The 16,122-nt window shown below is 44.5% G+C and overlaps 1 protein-coding gene across 15 annotated transcripts in view; it reads left to right on the plus strand.

Moving 5' to 3' along the window:
* The first annotated feature begins 595 nt into the window (after positions 1 to 595).
* The window catches only part of LOC311287782 (receptor-type tyrosine-protein phosphatase delta), a 441,129-nt gene continuing 425,602 nt past the window's right edge, over positions 596 to 16,122 (plus strand). For all 15 annotated transcript variants that reach the window (XM_084404823.1, XM_084404828.1, XM_084404816.1 and 12 more), the window contains exons 1-2: positions 596 to 680; positions 15,507 to 15,590. The gene's annotated coding sequence lies outside the window, so the exon portion shown is untranslated. The remainder of the gene's footprint in view (positions 681 to 15,506; positions 15,591 to 16,122) is intronic.

Consider the following 16,122-nt stretch of genomic DNA (forward strand, 5'->3'; position numbering starts at 1 on the left):
GCCTAATTTTATGGACAAAGGGTCTGTCTGGATCATGAAATGCATTTTGTGCATGTAATATTCATTTTGTGAATGCAATACCTGTAATACTTGCGCATTAATATAAATACGAAAAGGAATGTACCAGACATTTTTTTTATAATATATGCATTTTGTGATACAGACTGAACCTTTTGTACACAAAATTAGGCGTTCTTTAAAAGAGATGTAAACTCAGAATGCAGAGGAAAAAAAAGTGAGATGTTTACTCAAAACTAGATAGAGATAGAAACTGGGAAGTGTGAGAACTGAGAGATAACTCGCTAAATAATAGAGATAAATATTTTTTTTCCCCTTTTTTTATTCCGTGGAGGAAATTGACTAACACCTATTACCTTAGTGGATCATTTATCATAAGAGGTAACAAGTTTTTGGACTCTGTTTACACAAGCATTTAGTGCTGAACACTTGCCACTGGACCACAACACATACAGGTCCAAAGCTATGTCAAGGCATATAATAAAGTCAGCACAATATAAACAGAAATATAAATTCATACAGAAATACTGGGGAGCAAATAGTATGACTTCTAAAATGTTACTTGTTTCTGTTGTTTTTGTCTTCCAGGTGAAATTCTGAGGAGTTTTATTCTTTCAATCCTCTGGCCGGAGACAGCTCAGATGACGAGGGTTTCATGAACGGTAAGACTGAAATCCAAATGCATCTAAAACTGGAAATTTTGTACCATGGGCATAGCTTGGGGAAAATAAATATTTTCAACTCCAAAATAAATAGAGATTTACTACACTTTAAATACTTAAACTGTAATGCCCGTTTCACACATACTCCGTTTGCTGTGCGTATGCAGTGTGTGTTGCAGTGCGTATGCGGTACAGGAGCATCACGCGCTATTGTGCTTTCACATATGCTGCGTTTGCAGTGCGCAACTGATCCGCGGCTGTACCACAAACACATTTACTCACTATTTGTATTTCAAAACCAGAAGTTATCAGCAACTTTTATTTAAAAAAAGTTTTGTCAGCATTGCGATTCTCTTTGTACACATATATACTTTTTAATAGACGTATTCATGTTTAAACACAATTTAAACTACATATTATTCAATGTGTTACTTCTATATAGATTATATATTAAGTTGCTCAAGCAAGTGGTAAAATATTTAACCATGTACTTATATTAAAATCGCATACATTTTAAATGAAAGGGGTAGTATAATGCCCTTTTCACAAGATGTAAAATAAGTCTTTGATGTCCCCAGTGTGTGTATGTGAAGTTTTACCTCAAAATACCCCACAGATATTTTTACATAGCATGTTAAAATTGTAAATTTTTGAGGGTGAGCAAAAACGCACCGTTTTGTGTCTGTTCCTTTAAATGCAAATGAGCTGCTGCTCCCAGCACAGAGGGCGGAACTTCAACAGCTTGCACTCACACAGACATGCACTGAAAATTTCAAGAACTTTTAGCCTTTTATGTTCAAACCGGATTCAGACAATGATGGAGAGACTCAAGAAAAGGTGACATGTAGAATGCAACAGGACGTTTCTGAATGGTTAGTTGATGAATTTATGTAGCTTATGTGTAGTTATCTTCTAGTCATTGATTATCATATTCTGTCTTGATAATCTATAAATCGTGTTCCGTGGGCGGGGGTTTATGTAAATTTTAGGGTTGGTGATGTCACTAACCCGGGATGAATGTCTTGTAGTCCCAACCAGCCGTTTGTTGTAGTCCTTAAAAAGCGATTTCTTTAAAAGCAAATTTCTCCCTTTGCTTTGAATTTTGAGCATTGTAACTTTGCAGATGTTGTTTATGCTCAAACAGCAATATTACACACTAACTAAAGTTAAAAAAGTGAAATCATAATCAACCACCCTTTTAAACTTAAAATTGACAAAAACAACAGATTCATACCTTTTCTTTTGCATCGTTTTACAATAAATCTTGCATGACACAAAGAACTTGTTTTTCCACCTCCACGAATGAGACGAGTGTCGTTCATTATGTCGCCTTGTTGAAGTAAATTGTAGTTTTCCTTGCTTTACCCCGGTCTATTTGTGAATGTATAAAATCTGCAAAGAAACAAGTATTATGCAGTTAAATGTCAAAATAACTCCAATATCATATACTACAGTATAGGGCTGGATGATATGACCTGAACATTTTACCTCGATTACGATTAATGAATGATTATTTTGTTTGTTTTTTTAACCTCATAGTTTACTGACAAGGTTTGTACTATATATATATATCAGTGATGCGCGGGTCAATGTATAAACAACCCGCACCCGACCGACGTTTTAAACTAACCCGCCCGCAACTCGGACCGCAAAAAAAAGAAAAAGAAAATATTGTACCCGACCCGCTTCCTGACCCGCATTTTTTAAAAGTACTAAATGCTCTTCGTTGCGTCGTTGGGAAAAAAAAGAATAGGCTATAGCCTAGGCTATTCTAATTTTGTCAAGAATTATAAAAAATCGTCAATAAGCTCATAATTTGTAAATAGTCTAAATGTTTAGTTTTAACAACAATTTTAAAAAGCTGGCTATGTCTATTTTGATGTTTCTGTGCAAGTTCAGCAGACAGTGAGGTTCGGGTTTGTTCCGAGCTCGTGAGCGGAGAGCTGAACATATTCCGCTCCGCTCACTCATTCCGCAGGGTCGCTCGCTCAACCCAGAATGGCCTGCTGGTTCGAAAATATGTGGAATAAGGGCTACCTCCGACTAATTTTTTTTTTTTCTAGTCGACTAGTAGTTGTTCACTTAAGCCATTCGTGGACAAATCGCCCCTTTATATTAATTTAATTAGCCTACTTAAATAGGCTATAGCCTATGGATAATAAGCGTTATGACCGCACGCATAAAGCTTGCCATAAAGAACCGGTTAAAGTAATGATTATGAATGTGTCTAAATTAGCAAGGAGACATTTAATTTTTTAGTAATAAACTGGTGTTTTCTGTGTCGCTGCAAAGATGAAGTTGACAATTCGGACTCACCATGAACGCCAGAGAGAAATGCACATTTCATTTGGATTACATAATTAGAGAGTAGCCTATTTATTTTGGTTTGAATATTTTCGTTTAAAAGTAGACAATTGATTGATAAAACATTGATCAAAATTAAGATACAACTTATACAAAACGAAAATATTTTAAAAAGAGTTTTCAATAAAACAAAACGTCGTCAAAATCATGTTTTACCAAAAACAGCGCCGTTGCTAGGAGGGCGCCAGCGCCTCTGCCTCTCAGCAGCTCTGCCTCGCGAGTGGATGATGAAGACGCCTAGCAATGATAGCCTATACATTAGTGGTAGTATACCTTTAGTTAAGTTATACCTTAAGAGTCTTCGTAGCGCGCTCATAGACAATATTTTCGGAAAATGAAGCCCAGGTATGATGCGTAATGAAGATTCCAAAGCGTTCTTCTTTGGTCAGAACCATGGAGAGCGATCGCGGATAGGTCCATCCTATGCACCGAAACTTTTAACAATGCAACAAAATATTTAAAGAGCATCAAGCTATTAAAATCTATATTATGTATACGCACGCACAGATAATAACAGCTATATTAGTCAATATTTTTTTTTATTAAGTTAAGCAGTGATTGGATAACGTTTTTTATTTTTTTATTTAACGTTTTTAATTTAAGGCCCACCCACAATTGGTCTCGCTTATCCAAAACTGAAATCCTGGCGCCGTGCCTCGTTGGTCGTGCCAGTTTTGTGGCTATCAAATGTGTAAATAGCATAGCAAGAAGTACACATGACAAAACCAGCACTTTGGTCATCATCTTTCATTATTTCGGCAAATGTCTCCCACACTCCCACAGCTTCCACTCCCCAGTCTTCACCTTTTCTCTTGCCGCCTCCATCTCTACTTGCAGACTGAGCTCGTGCGTCATCGTACTTCTTGCCAGTTATTCAGCCAATAAAGTGTAGACCTATGTATTTCATTGAAAATAGTGTATTGTAATATATAAATTACAAAGGTTTAATTGACATCTTTATTTCAAACGACCCGACCGACCGCGACCCGAATATCATTAAAAATATTTTTGGATGACTCGTAACCGCGGGTGACCGCGGGTGACCGCAGGCACCCGCTCATTTCGGATCAACCCGCGCATCACTGATATATATATATATATATATATATATATATATACAGTGGGTACGGAAAGTATTCAGACCCCCTTAAATTTTTCACTCTTTGTTATATTGCAGCCATTTGCTAAAATCATTTAAGTTAATTTTTGTCCTCATTATTCTACACACAGCACCCCATATTGACAGAAAAACACAGAATTGTTGACATTTGTGCACATTTATTAAAAAAGAAAAACTGAAATATCACATGGTCCTAAGTATTCAGACCCTTTGCTGTGACACACATATATTTAACTCAGGTGCTGTCCATTTCTTCTGATCATCCTTGAGATGGTTCTACACCTTCATTTGAGTCCAGCTGTGTTTGATTATACTGATTGGACTTGATTAGGAAAGCCACACACCTGTCTATATAAGACCTTACAGCTCACAGTGCATGTCAGAGCAAATGAGAATCATGAGGTCAAAGGAACTGCCTGAAGAGCTCAGAGACAGAATTGTGGCAAGGCACAGATCTGGCCAAGGTTACAAAAAAATTTCTGCTGCACTTAAGGTTCCTAAGAGCACAGTGGCCTCCATAATCCTTAAATGGAAGATGTTTGGGACGACCAGAACCCTTCCTAGAGCTGGCCGTCCGGCCAAACTGAGCTATCGGGGAGAAGAGCCTTGGTGAGAGAGGTAAAGAAGAACCCAAAGATCACTGTGGCTGAGCTCCAGAGATGCAGTCGGGAGATGGGAGAAAGTTGTAGTAAGTCAACCATCACTGCAGTCATCCACCAGTCGGGGCTTTATGGCAGAGTGGCTCGACGGAAGCCTCTCCTCAGTGCAAGACACATGAAAGCACACCTGAAGGACTCCAAGATGGTGATAAATAAGATTCTCTGGTCTGATGAGACCAAGATAGAACTTTTTGGCCTTAATTCTTAGCGGTATGTGTGGAGAAAACCAGGCACTGCTCATCACCTGTCCAATACAGTCTCAACAGTGAAGCATGGTGGTGGCAGCATCATGCTGTGGGGGTGTTTTTCAGCTGCAGGGACAGGACGACTGGTTGCAATCGAGGGAAAGATGAATGCGGCCAAGTACAGGGATATCCTGGACGAAAACCTTCTCCAGAGTGCTCTGGACCTCAGACTGGGCCGAAGGTTCACCTTCCAACAAGACAATGACCCTAAGCACACAGCTAAAATAACGAAGGAGTGGCTTCACAACAACTCTGTGACTGTTCTTGAATGGCCCAGCCAGAGCTCTGACTTAAACCCAATTGAGCATCTCTGGAGAGACCTGAAAATGGCTGTCCACCAACGTTTACCATCCAACCTGACAGAACTGGAGAGGATCTGCAAGGAGGAATGGCAGAGGATACCCAAATCCAGGTGTGAAAAACTTGTTGCATCTTTCCCAAAAAGACTCATGGCTGTATTAGATCAAAAGGGTGCTTCTACTAAATACTGAGCAAAGGGTCTGAATACTTAGGACCATGTGATATTTCAGTTTTTCTTTTTTAATAAATGTGCAAAAATGTCAACAGTTCTGTGTTTTTCTGTCAATATGGGGTGCTGTGTGTACAATAATGAGAAAAAAATAAATAAACTTAAATGATTTTAGCAAATGGCTGCAATATAACAAAGAGTGAAAAATTTAAGGGGGTCTGAATACTTTCTGTACCCACTGTATGTGTGCACCTGGCAGGAACAAAGACACACACAGTAAAACAAATGGTCAGAAAGAGCCTTTTAACTCTTTAGTATGGATAATTCGTATTCAGGAAAGACAGAGGGGTTATTTAGCCATAAATAAAGACCTTTTGATCTCACGGGTGTGAAGACAGTAAAGCCCAGGGGGGTTAGAAGGGCCACTGTCTTCAGGAAAGGCAGAGGGGTTATCTAGCCATAAATAAAAACCTTTGATCTCACAGGTGTGAGGACAGTAAAGCCCAGGGGGGTTAGAAGGACCATTGTATTTCTAAAACCAGATAGATCTGGTTTACTGGGGTGAGTGGTGAGTGGTGATACTTTTCTATGTGATTTAGGTCTTGCTCCTATCACGAGGTAGCTGTCGTGGAATTTTGTGAACACAAGCCTCTTTTAAAAGAATAAATATCTTTTAAAATACAATTTGAATCCTGATGTCTCTTATGCTGTGATGCTCTTTGTTTAATTATTGTTTTTGCCACAACAGAATATTCAAGCGATTTTAGACCATCGGATGTGTATCGTTATATTGAACTACTGCGCCTGTGCTGATGCCTTGTGGCACTCAAACATTCAAACAAACAGAAGCTTGCACACCACATAAAGATCACCCGCACAGAGAAACATTCAGGAATGCAGAAAAACATTGTGAACTATCACTAAACTATCACCTGTGATTTATCACTAAAGTAGCTCAGAAACCCAACAGTTATAGCATAGACTTTTCTAATTTTGAAGTAACTACAACCCACAGCTTCACAATTAATAGAGAGATGATATGACTAATGCACACATGCAATCGCTCTCTCATTAATGATTTCAAATAAATGTACTCTCACTGTGCTAATTTATCTGTATCTGGTTTAGAACAAGCAGAAATCGTACTCGGTTACTAACGTAACCTCGGTTCTCTCTAGAAGAGGGAACGAGTACTGCGTAATATCTTACGCTATGGGGAAATCTCTTTTCCACGAGATACTGAAGCCAAAAATTATCCTTAATTTTGGAATAATGTAAAACGCGTTGCGGCAGCACGCAGACATAGGCGAGACAGCTCGCGTGCCTATTGGCTGCCCTGCGGTAACTGCAGCAGCCTATCGAAAGGCCCCGTCGTGACGCCAGCTCCAATGGGGGCGCTTTGCGCCCACTGCGTCACGTCCCGCCGAAACGGGCGTGGCCTTGGGCTATAAAAATAGCTTCGAGAGGCTGGTTTAGCTGGTTTTTCATCGCCGGAGCGAACCAGAGCGTGTTGCAGGCACGGCAAGATACGCAGTACTCGTTCCCTCTTCTAGAGAGAACCGAGGTTACGTTAGTAACCGAGTACGTTCTCTTACGAGAGGTTCTCTCGTACTACGTAATATCTTACGCTAGGGGAACACAGTGTAAAATGCTGTGCGTGCTGAGATCCAGATCCTGGTCTGGTGAATATTATGGGTCTTACATACTGCCCATAGAGCTGCATGATCGATCAGCGAGCGTTGCTCAAGCAGTTTCAGTATTCTGGGCCGAAAACATCGGGGCAGACAATACTGATTTATCAGACCGAAAGCAGCTTAGCCTGCATAGCGGGAACCTCTAGGTTATAAAACCTTATAATTGTAGACGGGGAGGCCCAGCCTGCTGCCATACAGATATCTTATAAGGCAATCCCACTAGACCAAGCCTACGACGAGGCCATGCCTCTTGTGGAGTGCGCTCTAACACCTAACGGGCACTGCAAGCCCTTAGAGGCGTAAGCCAGCGCTATAGCATCAACTATCCATCTGGATAGGCTCTGTTTCGACACGGCTAGTCCCTTAGAACGTCCGTTGAACGAGACAAAGAGCTGCTCTGTCTGTCTGAAGACAGACGAGCGAGACACATAAGCCCTTAATGCCCTGACCGGGCAAAGGAAGCTGGCGTCCTTCTCCTCGTTAGAGACCGGCAGGGCCGACAGGGAAATCACCTGAGACCTGAACGGTGTGTTGAGGGATTTAGGAACGTACCCGTGCCTCGGTTTGAGTATGACTTTCGAGTCATTTGGCCCAAACTCCATACATGTCGCGCTCACTGAGAGCGCGTGTAAGTCCCCAATACGCTTCACTGAAGCGAGAGCCTCGAATGGGGCACCTTTCATGGCCTCCAAGACCGTGGAAAGGTCCCATATGGGAACTGAGGGAGGTCTGGGAGGATTTAACCTCTTAGCTCCTCTAAGGAAGCGGATGACCAGATCGTTCCTTCCAAGTGACTGGCCAAGCGTTGGTTTAGTAAACGCTGCTATAGCCGCCATGTAAACCTTGAGCGTGGATGGGGTTCTGCCCTTATCCAGTAGCTCTTGCAGGAAGGAGAGAACCTCCGTCACCCCACAATCTGGGGGTGATATGGCACGGGCTGTGCACCAGCTAGAGAACACAGACCATTTTGAGGAATAGAGCCATCTCGTAGAGGGGGCTCTAGCCTGCGTGATCGTGTTTAACACTCCCTCCGGGAGGCTAGCGGGTACCCGTTGATGGCCCACGCATGTAGGGACCAAAGCTCCGGGCGAGGATGCCAGATCGAGCCCCTGGCTTGAGAGAGGAGGTCCCTCCTCACTGGTATCGGCCATGGGGCAGTGCTTGTCAGCAGCATCAGAACTTGGAACCAGGCCTGGTTCTTCCAGAACGGAGCCACTAGTAGCACTGAGCATCCGTTTTCCCTGATCCGCTCTAATACCTGAGGTAGGAGCACGACGGGGGGAAAAGCATAGAGCGGGCAGCGGGGCCAGACGTGGGCCAGCGCATCCTTGCTCTTGGAGAAAAATTTCGGACAGTGAGCGTTTTCTTGAGACGCAAACAGGTCTACTTCCGCTCTGCCGAATGTCTCCCACAGCAGCTGGACTGTCTGTGGGTGTAGAGACCATTCTCCTGCTGGAACATTGTTCCTGGACAGTCTGTCTGGTCCCACATTCAGGTGGCCAGGCACGTGCGCTGCTCTCAGCGAGCGCAGATTGTGCTGAGCCCAGACCGTCAGCCTGTAAAGGTTTCGGGACCTGATACCTCCCTGGCGATTTATATAGGCCACCACTGACATGTTGTCTGAACGGACCAAGACCTGGTGTCCTGCTATCTGGGGACAAAAGCGCCTCAGCGCGTTGTCGACTGCTATCATTTCCAAGCAGTTTATGTGAAGAACGATAACCCAAAGAACGGTCTGCCCTCGAGCAGCGCTCTCCATCCCGAGGTGGAGGCGTCCGTAGACACCACCTTCACACTCGAGGAAGTCCCCAGGCTTACACCTGACTGGTACCAGTCGATCGCTTTCCAAGGTTTCAGAGCTGAGACGTATTTCTGATCGACCTTGAGGCGAAAAAGACCGGAGGTCCATGCTCAGCGCGGCATTCGCGCTTTTAGCCAGAACTGCAGTGGGCGCATGCGAAGCAGACCCAGCTGAAGTACTGATGATGCTGAGGCCATGAGACCCAGCATCCTTTGAAACTTTCTGAGCGGGACTATAGCGCCGCAGCGGAAGGTTTCCGTCATGTGCTGAATATCCAGTCTGCGAGGGCCATGCACACCTTGTACGGGGTGCTAGGGACAGGCCAAACGGTAGGACTGTGTATTGATATGCCTGGCCCTCGAAGGCGAATCTCAAAATTCGCCTGTGAGAGTGACGCTATTTGTATTTGAAAATATGCGTCCTTCAGATCTATTGACACAAACCAGTCCCCTTGGCGAATTTGCGAGAGGATTTTCCTGGTTGTGAGCATTCTGAACCGGCGCTTTGCAAGCGCTTTGTTCAGCTGTCTTAGATCTAGAATGGGTCTGAGACCCCCGTCTTTTTTCGGTACCAGAAAATATCTGCTGTACAGACCCCCTTCGCTCTGAGCTTGAGATAAAGGCTCTTATGGCCCCTTTGCTCAACAGTTTCGCAATTTCGGTTCGAAGTAGATGTGCTTCCTTTTCCACCGTGGTTTCGATTTGCGCCGCGCAACGGCGGAGGCGTCGAGCGAACTGTAGCGAATAGCCTCTTTCTATAACGTTCAGCACCCATTCACCCATGCATTCGCATGAATAGCTAGGGGGTGAATGAGATCTGGGCTCTGGCCGTGACATAGTGGCGGCCGGAGAGCTTCGGTATGCTGTAACATAGACGCCGTGCTTGCAGCGTTCGAGGCGGGGGGCGCGCTGATCACAGCGGGCAGCCTGCCCGCGCTCGACTCTCTTAGGGCAGATAGCTGAGAGAGAGCGAGCGGGGGGAACCCTGTGGGGTTTGTCATGTCTGTGAGTGAATGTGGGCGCAGAACAGCGCACACTTTTACTGCACTGAAAACACCGTCGGCCTGAGCTGACTGTATGTGTGTTGGTTTCGTTTTTACAGAAACCGAGAGACACGCAGTGTGTAGTGTTGGTTTCGTTTTACAGAAACCGAGAGACGCAGTGTGTAGTGTTTGTGGGCACTGGGTCGTGGGCACATTCACTACATTTAATGCACAATCGACATGAGTCGATTTTATGTGCGCGAGCCCTGTGGGACGGGCTGTGCCTGTGTGTAGAAATGAGCACTGGGCAGTGGGCATTTTTACTACACTCATAACACCATCGGCCGTGGCCGGACATTTAACGCACAATCGACATGAGCCGATTTTATTTGTGCGAGCCCTGGGCTTGTCATGTCTGTGAGTGAATGTGGGCGCGGGACAGCGGGCACATTTACTACACTGAGAACGCCGTCGGCTTGGCCGACTGTGCGTTGGTTTCGTTTTTACAGAAACCGTGAGACATGCAGTGTGCAGTGTTTGTGGGCACTGGGTTGTGGGCACATTCACTACATTTAATGCACAATCGACACGAGTTGATTTCATGTGTGCGAGCCCTGAAATGTGGCGGGCTGTGCTTGTGTGTAGGAATGAGCACTGGGCGTGGGCATTTTACTACACTCATAACACCATCGGCCGTGGCCGGAATACCAGAAATACACTCTTTATGAGATTTATCTGGCCCGACGTGAAAACGGCATTTGTGTGCAGGCAAACGGGCTGTGGTACCGGCTTGTTTCTGCAAAATACACTGGAACAGTCGCATTTTCTGGAACTGAACGAGCGAGAAGTTATGGTGGAAGTCTGGCCGCAGCGGGACTTGAACACCGTCGTTTTCCTAGGCGGGCTAGGAAGACTTTGCCTCGGGCTTTATCTCAATCTCAGGCCGAGGCTCACTCGGAGGGAGGCGGTGGCCAGCAGAGCGAGAGCGCCATAGAGAATGGTGGCGGATAGCCAGATAGCGTCATCTTGTCTTGTGACGCCGTTTGATTGCAGGCGTGCACGTAATATAACAGGCTCGTTTGCTGCAATATTGATATTTCCAGTCGCCTGAACTTAGGAGGGGACTGAGAAATGTGTGAGAAATGGAGGTTGTTCCGGCCTCAGCGGGACTAAAACACTCTCTTTCCTCCTTCCGCCGGTGAGTGACGCACACAAGGGGTGGGGTAGCTTTCTTGTAACGTAAAGAAAAGCTAGCCCCTTTGAAAGAAAACGTCCATCCAGGGAGCGTCATCATGTCTTGTGACGGCGTTCGTTTGCAGGCGTGCGTGTATTACAACAGGCTCGTTCACTGCAATATTGACATTTCCAGTCGCCTGAACTTAGGAGGGAACTGAGAAATGTGTGAGAGATGGAGGTTGGTCCGGCCTCGGCGGGACTAGAACACTCTTTCCTCCTTTCGCCGGTGAGTGACGCACGCGAACGGGGCGGGGTAGCTTTCTTGTACGTAAAGAAAGCTAGCCCTGTAGCAGGAACATCCATCCATATAGACGCGGCTTCCTAATCATCATCCGTGACGGAAGCGGCGGCAGACTCAGGTGAAGCGGGCGGCGAAACTGGCAGGCGAACCGGCGAGCTTCTGTCGGTTGGAGGAGGTTCCGGGACCCGCTGAGCACGGCGCTTTTACGGCGCGGCACCGCAGCGGGTGAAGGTGCAGTCTCGGTGAAAGATGCCAGGCGAGTCCTCAGAGTCGCCATGGGCAATAGCTCGTAGTGAGGGCATCCGCCGTCAGCGAGCGCGAGAGCTGCATGATCCTTACCCAGGCAGGAAACGCTGACATGGTGGTCCCCGTCGCTGAGTGGGGCTCGTGCACGAGCCACAGAAGGTACGAGACATCTTTAAAAAGACGCTCGCTTTTAGAGAGAGAGTGTGAGTCGCGGCGGCGAACACACACTAGTAATGAAAAGGATATAGTGCGCCGGATAGCGCAGCAGGAACGGCGGCAGAAGGCGGCTCGGCCAGCGGCTTCGATGCAAGCCTCGTCCCGCTGAAAGGCTTTCTCTGACAGCGCGGCTTCTTCTCTCTGGATCCAGCAATGCGTGAGCTTCGCTGAAGAGATGAAAAATCAGCTAAACCAGCCTCTCGAAGCTATGTTTATAGCCCAAGGCCACGCCCATTTCGGCGGGACGTGATGCAGTGGGCGAGAAGCGCCCCCATTGGAGCTGGCGTCATGACGGGGCCTTTTGATAAGCTGCTGCAGTTGCCGCAGGGCAGCCAATAGGTGCGCGAGCTGTCTCGCCTATGTCTGCGTGCTGCCGCAACGCGTTTTACATTATTCCAAAATTAAGGATAATTTTTGGCTTCAGTATCTCGCGGAAAAGAGATTTCCCCATAGCGTAAGATATTACGCAGCACGAGAGAACCTCTCGTAAGAGAACTGTAAGAAAAGTTACGAAACATATATAAAATAACTGCTGAAAGTTAGCTGCTTTGTCGGAGCAATACCACTGGGGGCAGTGCTATGACATGTAGCTGTGCACAAGGCGCTTTGAGTTCGAGTTTCCATCAATTATTTTAAAATCACAAAGATAAGAAATGCACTCTTTTATTAGGAAAAAATATCCCACCTTTAATAGTTTAACATTTAATAGTTAAACATAATAGTTTAACAGTTTAACAACTGTGTGTGTCTTTGTTCCTGCCAGGTGCACACATACAGTGGGTACGGAAAGTATTCAGACCCCCTTAAATTTATCACTCTTTGTTATATTGCAGCCATTTGCTAAAATCATTTAAGTTCTTTTTTTTTTTCCTCATTATTGTACACACAGCACCCCATATTGACAGAAAAACACAGAATTGTTGACATTTTTGCACATTTATTAAAAAAGAAAAACTGAAATATCACATGGTCCTAAGTATTCAGACCCTTTGCTCAGTATGTAGTAGAAGCACCCTTTTGATCTAATACAGCCATGAGTCTTTTTGGGAAAGATGCAACAAGTTTTTCACACCTGGATTTGGGTATCCTCTGCCATTCCTCCTTGCAGATCCTCTCCAGTTCTGTCAGGTTGGATGGTAAATGTTGGTGGACAGCCATTTTCAGGTCTCTCCAGAGATGCTCAATTGGGTTTAAGTCAGAGCTCTGGCTGGGCCATTCAAGAACAGTCACGGAGTTGTTGTGAAGCCACTCCTTCGTTATTTTAGCTGTGTGCTTAGGGTCATTGTCTTGTTGGAAGGTGAACCTTCGGCCCAGTCTGAGGTCCAGAGCACTCTAGAGAAGGTTTTCGTCCAGGATATCCTTGTACTTGGCCGCATTCATCTTTCCCTCGATTGCAACCAGTCGTCCTGTCCCTGCAGCTGAAAAACACCCCCACAGCATGATGCTGCCACCACCATGCTTCACTGTTGAGACTGTATTGGACAGGTGATGAGCAGTGCCTGGTTTTCTCCACACATACCGCTTAGAATTAAGGCCAAAAAGTTCTATCTTGGTCTCATCAGACCAGAGAATCTTATTTATCACCATCTTGGAGTCCTTCAGGTGTGCTTTCATGTGTCTTGCACTGAGGAGAGGCTTCCATCGGGCCACTCTGCCATAAAGTCCCGACTGGTGGATGGCTGCAGTGATGGTTGACTTACTACAACTTTCTCCCATCTCCCGACTGCATCTCTGGAGCTCAGCCACAGTGATCTTTGTGTTCTTCTTTACCTCTCTCACCAAGGCTCTTCTCCCCGATAGCTCAGTTTGGCCGGACGGCCAGCTCTAGGAAGGGTTCTGGTCATCCCAAACGTCTTCCATTTAAGGATTATGGAGGCCACTGTGCTCTTAGGAACCTTAAGTGCAGCAGACATTTTTTTTGTAACCTTGGCCAGATCTGTGCCTTGCCACAATTCTGTCTCTGAGCTCTTCAGGCAGTTCCTTTGACCTCATGATTCTCATTTGCTCTGTCATGCACTGTGAGCTGTAAGGTCTTATATAGACAGGTGTGTGGCTTTCCTAATCAAGTCCAATCAGTATAATCAAACACAGCTGGACTCAAATGAAGGTGTAGAACCATCTCAAGGATGATCAGAAGAAATGGACAGCACCTGAGTTAAATATATGAGTGTCACAGCAAAGGGTCTGAATACGTAGGACCATGTGATATTTCAGTTTTTCTTTTTTAATAAATGTGCAAAAATGTCAACAATTCTGTGTTTTTCTGTCAATGTGGGGTGCTGTGCTGAGCTGAACATGGTTTCTTCCATGACTTCTCCAGTTGAGCATGGAGCTCTAGAAGAAACGGAAGACTCATGGGGAGAGACAGTTATTTTCTGACAGGAACCGTTTGTCGAATCTGTCCCAAGCGACTTCATGTTTCTAGCGCCCCCATTTGCCCCAGATTTGTTGGATTTGAATCCTCTATTGGATTGAGATCTGGTGATGGTGGAGGCCATTTGTGTATAGTGAACTCATTGTCTTGTTAAATAAACCAGCTTGAGATGATTTGAGCATATTTATCCTGCTGGAATTAGACATCAGAAGATGGTACACTGTGGTCCAAAAGGATGGACATGTATCTTCATTCACCAACTTGCAACACAGACCGCCTTGCTAAAACATACATGTGGGAGATGCGGAATAGATGAAAATAACAAAAAATAAATAAAAGAGGACTTGAATAAGCCCATTAATGGCATGTTTGAGTCATGCTCTTAACAAACTATGTTTTATTTCCTCTTTCCATATTGTGAATAATAAATGTGTATCATTTGAATTTACTTGTTCCACAATGGAGCCTAACTTACTGTAATAATTATTTGACGTAGCCTACTTTTACACTTTTACACTTTTACAATTATTCCTTGGCATCCTCACATACTAAACTGCATTTTTTTTTATTGTTTGCGTGCTGGAGGTACGCTATTACGTCATATGCAGAGTGATGTTAACATTTAAGCTAGCTGGTGAGAGAAAATAGCACTATCAAAGAGTCTAAAGAGGAAAGTTGACAGCGGAAATAGGGCATACAAAGAAGAATGGAAAAACAACTATGCGTTCATCCTACCTAGTTTTGTGAATGCAAAGCCGGTGTGTCTTATCTGCAACGAAGCAATCCACAGACTCTTTTGAATGTCTTTCAGAACTTTTCATATTAAAAGCTCTCAATTAATCTCAAAATAAACCATTGCTGCAAAAACGTTCTCATACAAAATCACTAAAGACGATGTGATTGTGAGTAACTGTTGCTGTCATGACAGAGCTATTTCAGAACCAGCCGCTATCAAAATAATCTGGCTGCGGGCGCGGTTTATTAAAGATATTATAGCTTGTTACCGACCCCTGTTGTATGCTGTATGTGTTTCAATGTGCATTTGAATTGAATGGATGATGATGGAAAGCGTGGAGAAATCGACAGATAAATAACTGTAGAGATGAAACAAAGAGCTTCTAGATCTGATAGATGGACAACGTGTGTCTATTCTCAACCTCTCTGTCTATTTGTCTGCAGGTGTGGTCTGGCTCGGAGCGTGTCGAGCGTCTTTGGTTCAGGGATCCAGATGGAACCTGCATGAAACTGCAGGTGGCAGCAAGTGTAAGTCCACCAACTAACCTAACCTTAACACAAACACACTCATTCACGTCTGACACACAAATGAGAAAAAAAATCTGCTAAAACTTGTAATAAAGCATCATTTCAGTTTGGTTTATAATCAAGATTAATGCTTCTTGTCTCGGGAGTGAGAACTGCATTTTGTGTATTCGAGCGTTGTTTCGGCAAATGTGGGAATGACACTGGATTAAACTTAAAGATATAGAGTCATTTCAGAGGGTTGAGAGACAGTTTGATGCTCCCCGATCCTGTTTCATGTTCAAACCTGCTGTTACAGACATCATTTCATAAATGATGGATGAACACAATGATTCAACAACTATGGCAACATTAGACCTGATCAGAATTAAAATAATCATCTGTTTTAGTTCACCTCAAGCATCAAATATAGAGAAATGCAGTGTTGTTTATATTTTGTATCCATGCACATCATTACAGCAAAAAAAAAGTCATGATGCTATATTGTTAGTGTAACGTTGCTGAGAAAGGCAGACGAAGGCGAGGATCTAGACGC

Source organism: Rutilus rutilus (genome assembly GCF_951802725.1).
Source record: "Rutilus rutilus genome assembly, chromosome: 3".
Taxonomy (NCBI): Eukaryota; Metazoa; Chordata; class Actinopteri; order Cypriniformes; family Leuciscidae; genus Rutilus; species Rutilus rutilus.